This window comes from Oryctolagus cuniculus, chromosome 4 (assembly GCF_051225735.1).
Source record: "Oryctolagus cuniculus isolate XC-2025 breed Fujian yellow rabbit chromosome 4, ASM5122573v1, whole genome shotgun sequence".
In the NCBI taxonomy this organism is placed as follows: domain Eukaryota; kingdom Metazoa; phylum Chordata; class Mammalia; order Lagomorpha; family Leporidae; genus Oryctolagus; species Oryctolagus cuniculus.
The window spans coordinates 38,417,483-38,428,430 of record NC_142870.1 but is presented as its reverse complement, the minus strand read 5'-3'; the positions used below and the strand labels follow the sequence as shown (position 1 = coordinate 38,428,430).

Sequence of the window (10,948 nt, the reverse complement as noted above, 5' to 3'; positions counted from 1 at the left end):
AAGACAGATATCATATATATTCCCTGATCCAAGGTAACCAATACAGTACCAAAAATGTAATGTATTGGAATTAAATTGAGATTTTGAAATTTGATGATTGTTTAAAGCCTTGTCTCTTCTTCTAAGAAAAATAATTTTGGTAGCTTATTTGCCCTTTGCGGTTCCTCCATTTCTTCAAGGTTCTCCAGTTAGTTAGAATATAGTTGTTCATAATACTTTCTTGTGGTTCTTTGTATTTCAGTGGCATTAGTTGTAATGCATCCTTTATCTTTTCTAGTTTTATTTATTTGATTTTTTTTCTCTTTTTTTCCCTTTATTAGTCTGGCTAAATGTTTGTTGATTTTGTTAATTTTCAAAAAGCATCTTTTTTTTGTTTCTTTTTTATTTTTTAGTTTCAATTTCACTTTTCATGCTCAGGTACTTATTGTTTTCACCTCCTGTTAATTTGGTGTTTGATCTGTTATTCTTTTAAATTGTGGAGATGAATGATTAGATCATTTACTTGTGATGTTTCTTCTTTTTTAATGTAAGCACATAATACTAGAAACTTCCTTCTTGATATTACTTTTGATGTATCTCACAAGTTTTGATGTGTTTTCATTTTCATTGAAGAAAATTTATTTCCTTTTTGATTTTTTCAATAACCATTGGTCATTCAGTAGCATGTTGTTTAATTTCCATGTATTTCTGAATGTGCTATTATTCTTCTTGTTGATTTTTTTTAGTTTTATTCCCTTGTGGTCTGATAAGATACAATGTATTATTTCCATCTTTTGAAATTTACTGACACTTGATTTGTAGTCTAAAAATGCTCTATCCTAGACAATGTTCAATATGCTGATGGGAAGAATGTGCACTCTAAAGCTATTTAGTGAAAAGTCCTGTATATGTCTGTATGGTCCATTTGCTGAATGATTTTGTTCAACTCTGATTTATTTTTATTTCTTTTTTTCCTGGATGATCTGTCCTTTAATGAATCTGTCCTTTAATGACAGTGGTATTGAATTCTCCAACTAATCCTACATTGAAGTCTACCTCTCATTTAGGTTTAATAGTATTTGCTGTATACATCTGTGTTGTCTTTTGTTGGTTGCTTTTATCTTTACAAATGTTATATCATCTTGCATAATTGATCCTTTTATCAATATTTAATGAGCTTCTTTTTCTCTTTTTACTTATTTTTACTTAAAGTCTGTTTTATCTGAGATAACTACTCCTGATCATTTTTTTCCCATTTACCTAGTATATCATTTTATAGCTATTCACTTCCTGTGTATGTGTATCTTTTTGAATTCCATATAGGCAGCTTATAGTGGGACTTGTATTTTTTGTACATTCAGATAAACTAAATCTCTTGGCTGGGGAATTTAACTCATTTACAGTGAATGTTCGTATGGACAGATAAGAATAAATATCTGCCAATTTATTAACTGGATAGTGATTGTTCCTGCTCTGTAAGTGAATTGTTGATTTACTCTGTTTTCATGGTGTTTAATTTAAAAAGAAGGACTCTCTTCAGAATTTTTTGTAAGGCTGATTTAGGGATGTGACTTCGTTCCGTTTTTTGTTATCTGGAAATATTTTTCCATCCCCTCTAAAGGATAGATTTGCTGGGTATAATTTTCTTGGTTGGGAGTTTTTTTTGTTTTTTTGTTTTTTTTCCTTTGATGTTAAAGTCATACATCATCCCCCTCCCTCTGGTCTTTTGGGTTTCCTGCTGAAAACTCTGCTGATGTTAATCGACTTGATTTTCCTTTATATGTAAATTCATTCATTTACTGTTTAGTATTCTCTCATATCCTCATAAACTGGCTGCAACATACCTTGGAGAAGAAAATTGTTTTGGTTGTTTCTGCTTGAATCCTTTGAGGTTCTTGGGTGTGAAAGTCCGTATCTATTTCAATACGTAAGCACTTTCCAGCTATTATTTCATTTAGTAGATTCTCAATAGTTTTTACTTCTCATTTTCTTTATAAATCACTGTTATATGAATATTTGATGGCTTAATGCTATCACTTATTACACAAAGACTTTGCTCATAGCTTTTCACTTTATTCTTTTTATTTTAGTATGATTGGGCTATTTCAAAAGTCTCATACTCCAGATCAGAAATTGTTTCTTTCACTTCATGCTTTCACTTTTCAAATTCTTAATCATATTTTATTTCATTGATTAAGCTTTTCATCTCCAAAATGCCTGTTTGGTTTCTGAATGATTCCTATATCTTTAGAGAATGTTTCATTCATGTTACCTCTGAACTTCCTCATTTTTAAATTGTCTATGTGTGTTCTCTTGCATCACACTGCATTACCTTGTAATCATTATTTTGAATTCTATTTCTGGAATTTCATAGATTTCCTTAAGATTAGGATCTATTTCTGGAGAATGATTGTGATCTCTTAGATTCATCAAGCTACCAAGTTTCTTTCTGTTTTTTTGGATCCCTATTGATATCTGTGCATGTGGTCTAATAGTCACTGTTTCTTTTTCCCGACTTTTCCTTTTTAAAGTAGGATATCATGGAAAATAGTTTATGGTTTATATGGCATGCAGGGGATCAGTTAGCTTGTTGCATTGGCTTTGCTTCTAGGTGAACCCAGAAGGGTAACCTCTGAATGATTTCTTTTGTTTTAATCAATGTCAACCTTATCTTATTAGTGACACAGTGTTCAACTCTGCAGTAGATTCTATAGATCAAATAGAATGAGAGTGCAGATCTATGGGCTCATGCCCAAAATTACCAAAGTTGTGGGGGATTTGCTGCCTTTCATGTAAATTGTATGGGTGAAGTGTGCTCTCAACATGCACTCACTCTAAGCTCTGAATCAGGTAATACAGGTTTCTCTTCTGAAGTCCGGGAGCCAAGAGTTTTCAAGGGAGAACTCCTCACTGAGATGCTGATCTGCGACTTCAGGATTCTCCTCTGGGGAGGACTGCACAGGTAAGTGGTGTATGAATATGCGCTCAGCCTGTGAACCCCTCTTCATCCTCTCTCCAGCAATAAAAATTGCACTAGCCCTTGGGTCTTAGACACAACTTTATTCCTCTTCTCCTCTCTCTAAGCTGCTATGCCTGTTATGGATTTCCCACTATGTTCCTGCTGCTCTTACTGCATCTAACACTTTTCTTAAGGCATTGACATGTAGATGTGTCTCCATGGAAAAGGAGGCAAACATTGGACTTCTCTATACAGCCTTATTGAATGGGGACAAGCAGGAAAATTTTTAAGTTGATAATTCTGTATGGCCCACAAATGAGATTATAAGTATTCAAATGGCCATTGACAATAAAAAGGGTTCCCCAGCCCTGATGGACCATCATACATATATCAGATATGTTTGCTATATTGTTTATGTAAATTTAACACACATTTTAATTATTTTAATAATTTTATGTTAAAACTTTAATATTAACCAAAGGGATCACATAAACAAGAATAGTGTCTGCAAATACTAGCTGATAGAATAAAAAAAAAAAAAAAGGAGAGAACGATCCAACATGGGAAGTGAGATACACAGCAGACCCATAGAATGGCAGATGTCCTAAACAGCACTCTGGACTCAGAATCAGCCCTTAAGGCATGCGGATCCAGCTGAAAAGCCCATGAGACTATTTCAGGCATGGAAAGCCAAGACACTCTGGGGAAAAAAAAAAAAAAAAAAACCTAAATGAAAGATTTCTGCGAGTGAGATCCTAGTGGAAAGAATGGGTCATCAAAGAAGGAGGTACCTTTCTCTGAAGGGGGGGAGAGAACTTCCACTTTGACCATGGCCTTGTCTAAATATGATCAGAGTCAGTGAACTCAGGGGGCTTCCATAGCCTTGGCAGCTCATGACAAGAGCCTAGGGTGATTACTGATGCCATAAACAAGAGTGTCAATTTGTTAAGTCAACAACAGGAGTCACTGTGCACTTACTCCTCATGTAGGATCTTTGTCCTTAGTGTGCTGTACATTGAGATTTAATGCTATAACTAGTACTCAAACAGTATTTTTCACTTTATGTTTCTGTGTGGGAGCAAACTGTTGAAATCTTTACTTAATGTATGCTAAACCGATCTTTAGTATATAAAGAGAATTGAAAATGAATCTTGATGTGAATGGAAGGGGAGAGGGAGTGGGAAAGGGGAGGGTTGCGGGTTGGAGGGACATTATGGGGGGGGGAGCCATTGTAATCCATAAACTGTACTTTGGAAATTTATATTCATTAAATAAAAGTTTGAAAGCAAAAAAAAAAACTTTAATATTGACCATTTAATTAAGGAGAGTGTATATATATGCACTAATATGCCTAAAATATTTTAATATTTTAATCTAAATTTTAACATCTCAATATAAATACTAATATACCTAAAATATTTTCAGCAAAAGTCAAGTTATCCAACTACTTAATGACATTTTCAACTGAAAAAAATAATTTTACATCTACTCACATGCTATATTTAAAAGAAAGATAACAGAGCTTAGAATTTTCTAACTGAGACCCAGTAACATAACACATAGGTGACAGGAAGCCAAATAGTTGAGACATCACCTGTTGCCTCGCAGAATGCATTATGAGGAAGCTAAAACTGGGAGAAGAATTGAAGCTGAAACCCAGGCACTGAAATGTGGGATGCATTCATTATCAAGTGGTGCCCTGATCGCTGCGCTTTCCCACTTCCCTGCCAATATTTCCTATAGCCCTTTATAATTTTGAGTGTGATTCATCATAGCCCAATATTTCAGATTTACCCTTAGGCTAGCTCCTCTACAGAGATCTGGGTCCTTCATATTCTTCTGATCTTAGCACTGATTTCTGAACAAAAGATTTTATTAATATTTATGTCTTGGCAAGAAAGACACCTTGTTATAGAGGTAGGATGTTGTAGTGAATCATTATCCACATGGGCAATAATTTACATTACTTCCCTCTGAAGTTTCATTAAAAATTTTGTGTTTTTGAGGCAGATGCAATGTTAACCTGAAGGAATATTCTGACTTTAGACATTCATCAACTCCTATATAAAGCTCAACTTAATGTTACATAATAGTTGAAATGAAATTGCATATTATTTGCATTTGAGATTAATATATAGAGGATCAGGTTTGTTCATGGTTCAAGCATACTTAGTATGTCTCATGCTATATATTTCCTAATAGTAAAATATCTATATTTTTATCTTTTAATTTTATAAATTTTATATTTTTCAGAGACAAACCATTATTTTGGTAATCTTTGAACACTGTAATCCATTAGTAACCATGGTACTATGGATGTAAGATGCTTAATTGAAAGCCCAGGGACTTGAGCTCTACTCCCTGCTCTACCAATAATTAGTGATCTGTCCTTGGATAAGTCACCTCTCCTTGGGTTTTGCTGTTCTTATCTTTAAACTGAACATTCAGTATGGATACTGTCTATTCTTTCTTCTGATTTCAAATTGTGTCCCCTGTGACAAAACAGGTAACCAAAGAAGATAATTTATTAACTGAAATTATTTTTCACTCAATGTGATATACAAACTTATACAAAACCCTCTGTGTCCATGTGAATATTATGCACCACCTCAATAATTATGAACACATATTAAAGCCAAATTAATAAAGGTTAAAAATCCAAATGTACTAAGCAGAATTGAGAATTGGCTTCCTGCACACAACCATTGTGCCAACTATGCATATTATATTTTGGTGGAAGGAGCATTTACGTGAAACTTCATTATTGTGATGAGTTAAAGTCTATGAATTCATTATTTTTTTTTAATTTATCCATCTGCTAAACCATGAAATGATAGAAACTATTTAAGTAGCAGCTGTGGAGGAGGGCTAGAATAAAACACATGGGAGGGTTTGGAGTGCTAGAAGTCTCCAAGAGGTTTTAGAGGCCAGGAGTTTGTAGCTCTCTGAAGTGAATGAGATCTGGGGTATAGGAGCCCAGAATGGATTCCTTAAGGTGAACTAAAATTAGAATCACTGGTTTTGGGGTTCTTATACAAGCAAATTATTTCAGGTGTAAATTTCAAATACTAATAGAAATCCAGTGCAAAAGGAAAAATGTTAATATTTTCATAAGAAAAAAAACAAGTATTTTTGCAGGAAGAAATTTGTTCTTTTTTTACAAATTCATTTTTCAATGAACTTCATGGTATAAGTTGAAGACAATGTGTCTGTGTGGAAATGAATCACATCTCATCCATGGCATTTCACACATCGTGGTGATGTATGTCGGTTTCTGGCTTTTGGGAAGTGTATCAGAAGAAATAATGACATAAAAGCAATCTACCACAAGTCAGTAAGATTGCCTTTGTCTTTAAAACAGTAACTTGTAAGTTATAGAGAGTTTCATCCTTTCTTATATTTCCTTGTGAAGTGGTTTTAAAAGATAAGCCATATTATTTAAAAGTCAGTAAAAACACATACGCATTAAATAGAAACATAGAACACATATTGTTAACGTAAAGCTTTGAGTGAGATTTTAAGGAATTTCTGAATCATGTGAAATTATATAAACCATAAATCACACTTACCCAAATGATTAAATATAATTAAAGAAGGAAAAAAATGAATCATGAATCTAATAAGGAAATATATACTTTTAGCATATTCCTGTGTGTATGTCTTTCTGTGTGTCTATATCTAATCAGAAGTAATGGGTACTAATTAAATATACAGAGAATGCATTTCACTGATTAATATATATATTTGACATATGAGCAAGAAATATAAGTTAAAAGAAACTTCAAGTGCTGAACATTTGGAGCAGCAGCAAAGACTGCTTAACATGCGCTCATCCCGTATCAGAAGTGTGTGTGGATCTGCTCGCAATTCCAGCTTCCTGCAAATGCAGATCCTCTCAGGCAGCAGGTGATGGTTCCTTGTCACCCATGTGGGAAACCATGGTTTAAATTCTTGGTTCCTGGATTTGGCCTCACTCCTCTCAACAACTGCAGACTTTTGGGAAGAGAAACAGAATGTGGAGAGCTCTGTCTGTCTGCCTTTACAATAGATAGAAATTAAGAAAGAAAATTTAAGAACCCATCTTTCCTGATATTCTTTCTAATTTAGCCCACTCATTTTTTTACTTAAACCAAAAGGACAAAGTGCAAGACAAAGGATGGAAAGCAAAAATTCTAAAATAGAAGCACAGAGGAAGCATCTCAAGTTTTAAAAAGGGGTTCAGGGTGAGGAACCACGGAGGAAGCTACTTCTCATATTTATGCAAACTGCTGCCCTCAAGTGATTATTTACACTAACCTTACAAAATAGCATTTCACGTCAGCTCTCAAGCCAGTGTTATTTGTTTTCATTATAAAAAAGTTAAAGCTACAAACTTGACATTTTCAAATTGTACATTAGCAACAGCATGTGAGCTTTTTCCCCCTAAATTGGTCTGAGTGCAAGCTGGTGGAAGAGATGTTTTATAATATATGCAAAACCGAGTGTGTACAAACATATCCAAAAGTCAACCCCTTTCCTTCACCACTTTTCCTGCACTAACCTAGGCTAAGCCAGGACCATACTCTCTGTTATAAAGGTTTACTGCATCTCGAGTTAACAATTTCTCATGAAGGGGATGTTTCTTACAGAGATTCTTTTCAATTGTTTTCGTAAGTCTGCTTCCTCTTCTCAGATACTCCAATGACTTCTTATTTCACTTGTGATAATATTCATGAGTTTGAACTTTATAGATGTTCTTATAATCATCCTTCTATCTATGCTTTGTACATCATGTAGTAATTTTCTTCTCATTCAGTAGTCTAGCCAAATTTGTCTCCTGGTGATTTTTCCAACATGTTAAATCTGCTTCAGGAATTTATACTTGAATCTCCTATTTCTTGAACTATTCTTTCCCTAGTTATCCATACTTCTTGTCCCTTCTTTTCTTTCAATTTTCTCTTACCACAAATCAATTTTTATTAAAATGTATGAAAGGACATCCACATCCCTTCCCTAATATTTTGCCTTATTTTCCTTTATATCACTGATCCTCAACAGGAAAGGCATGCCTATTTTGTATTTATTTATTTAACATAAAAAGCAAGTGCTGCATGCACTGATTTGGGTGACAGATTATTCAGGATTATTACTAGTTATTACGGGGAGCCCTAGTCTTGAACCAATGAATGCAAAGACTTTATCCCTTCTCTAATTTCCTTTTAAGGAAACATCACATAAACAAAAGAAGGATGAGTAATGATTATTACTTTGGCTCATTCATCACCTCCAAGGCATATACATACATATGTACCGTAGTATAATATGCCCTCTACATTAAAAAGGACAGCCAAGTATACCAGTCACAACTCAGAATACCTGAGTGATTGAAAAATAATATCAATCCACTTTTGGGGTCCTAATATACTTAAGATAATTGACATAGATCTTTGTAAACACTGTCTTATGGAACTTCTTGTTTTCACTTCATTCTGAGTTGATTGAACTTAATATATCATGACATCATTTTTAAAATTTTTTTATTTTTTTATTATTTATTTATTTATTTATTTTGACAGGCAGAGTGGACAGTGAGAGAGAGAGACAGAGAGAAAGGTCTTCCTTTGCCGTTGGTTCACCCTCCAGTGGCCGCCGCAGTCAGCACGCTGCAGCCGGCGCACCGCGCTGATCCGATGGCAGGAGCCAGGAGCCAGGTGCTTTTCCTGGTCTCCCATGGGGTGCAGGGCCCAAGCACCTGGGCCATCCTCCACTGCACTCCCTGACCACAGCAGAGAGCTGGCCTGGAAGAGGGGCAACCGGGACAGAATCCGGCGCCCCAACTGGGACTAGAACCTGGTGTGCCGGCGCCGCTAGGTGGAGGATTAGCCTAGTGAGCTGCAGCGCCGGCCCGACATCATTTTTTTTTTTTTTAATTTTTCATGACTTCTTTTTTTTTTTTTTTCCTGTAGAAACTGATGTTTATTTTCCATCAACCTCATTTCCATGTTTGCGTGAGATCGCGTGACAAGCAGCCTAAGACCACTCAGTGGTTGTTCCCACCCATTCGGTGGCCTGAGCAGTGGGCGCTGCAGACCAGTCTTCAGTGGTGGGCTGAGCACTCCAGTCTTCAGTGGGGAACTGCTGAATAGGCACAGAGGGCACCTGCACGCATTCGGACCAGTCAGCAACCTCAGGCTGAGTAGCAGTGAACTCGGGCGCTGGGGCCGTCCATTCACCCTGAAACTCCTCCTTGGTCACAGCTTTTTCAGCAGCTGCCTGCTCTTCTTTTTCAATCTCTTCAGGATCTCTGTAGAAGTAGAGATCAGGCATGACCTCCCAGGGGTGTTCACGGGAGATGGTACCACGCATGTGCAGAACCTCCCGGGCCAGCATCCACCACATCAGACCCACTGAATGGGCTCCCTTGTTGTTGCACGGGATGGTAATGTCCACGTAGCGCAGAGGCGAGTCTGTGTTACACAGAGCAATGGTAGGCAGGTTCACGTAAGATGCCTCCGTGAGAGGCTGGTGGTCAGCCTGAGGGTCGGTAACCACCAGAAGCTGTGGTTCCCGGAAGGCTGCCTGGATCTGGTTAGTGAAGGTTCCAGGTGTGAAGCAGCCAGCAATTGGAGTAGCTCCAGTGGCAGCAGCAAACTTCAGCACAGCTCTCTGGCCAGTGTTCCTGGAGGATATCACACTGACATCAGCAGGGTTTTCAATGGCCACAATAGCACGAGCCGCCAACAGCAGCTTCTCCCAGGTCCTCTTCAGATTGATGATGTAGATGCCATCACTCTTCCTTTTGTGGATGTACTGTTCCATCTGGAAGTCAAGGTTGGTGCCACCTAGGTGGGTTCCTGCTGCAAGGAACTTGAGGACGTCCTCCTCCTTCATTTGCAGGACATCAAGGGCTCCGGACATTGTGACAGCTTCCCCTTAAGTTACTCTGGGAATCAAAAACAACGCCGTATGGACCCCTGGCTGGGTAGCGCGGAAAGCAAATTTTTCATGACTTCTAAAAGACGTTAACAATGAACAAAGTCATCCAAATAGTTAACAAAGTTAGACAAATATAAAATTGTTCAAGTGCATACTCCAAGAATAATCATCCCAATCTATTATCCAATCTGCAATAGATGAAGGTTTAATGATTGTATAAAAAATTATCACAAACTCATTTCTCACAGTTAATAGAGGTTTCTTCCTGTCTAATCAATGAGTGAGTCAGTTATGGAGTCTTCATGGTGTTCCCTCTAGGATTCCACTTTTTTTAAAAATTTTATTTATTTGAAAGGCAGAGTTAGAGAGCAAGACAGAGAATGTCTTCCATCTACTGATTTAGTCACAAATGGCCACAATGATCGGGACCAGGACAGGCCAAAACTAAGGAGCCAGGAGCTTCCTCTAGGTCTCTCACATGGGTGCAGCAGCACAGGCGCTCGGGCCAGCTTCCACTGCTTTCCCAGGCATATTAGCAAAGAGCTACGTCAGAAGTAGAGCAGGTGCCTGTGCCGTGGCTCACTTGGTTAATCCTCCACCTGTGGCACCAGCATCCCATATGGGTGCCGAGTTCTAATCCTGGTTGCTCCTCTTCTAGTCCAGCTCTCTGCTGTGGCCCAGGAAGGCAGCGGAAGATGGCCCAAGTGCTTGGGCGCCTGCACCCTCATGGGAGACCAGGAGGAAGCACCTGGCTCCTGGCTTCGGATCAGTGCAGCACTGGCTGTAGCAGCCATTTGGAGAGTGAACTAATGGATGGAAGAACTTTCTCTCTGTCCCTCCCTCTCACTGTCTATAATTCTACCTGTCAAATACACACACACACACACACACACACACACAAAAAAAAAAAAGGAGTGGACCAGCCAGGACTTGATTCTGTACCCAGATGGGATGCCTGCATTGCAGGCTGCAGCTTTACCTGCTACACCACAACACCAGCACCTGAGATTCCACTTATTAATCATAATCTTAGTTGTGTTTTCTGAATGCACATTTTAAAGCAATTTCTTTTGTGAAATTTGTTCATTGGATTAT

At 37.5% G+C, this 10,948-nt stretch overlaps 1 pseudogene across 1 annotated transcript; it reads right to left on the bottom strand.

Moving 5' to 3' along the window:
• Positions 1 to 8,903: 8,903 nt before the first annotated feature.
• On the bottom strand, positions 8,904 to 9,892 carry LOC149126955 (small ribosomal subunit protein uS2 pseudogene; annotated as a pseudogene). Its single transcript, XR_016232086.1, has one exon. The product of XR_016232086.1 is annotated as a small ribosomal subunit protein uS2 pseudogene (transcript).
• Between the last annotated feature and the right edge of the window lie 1,056 nt (positions 9,893 to 10,948).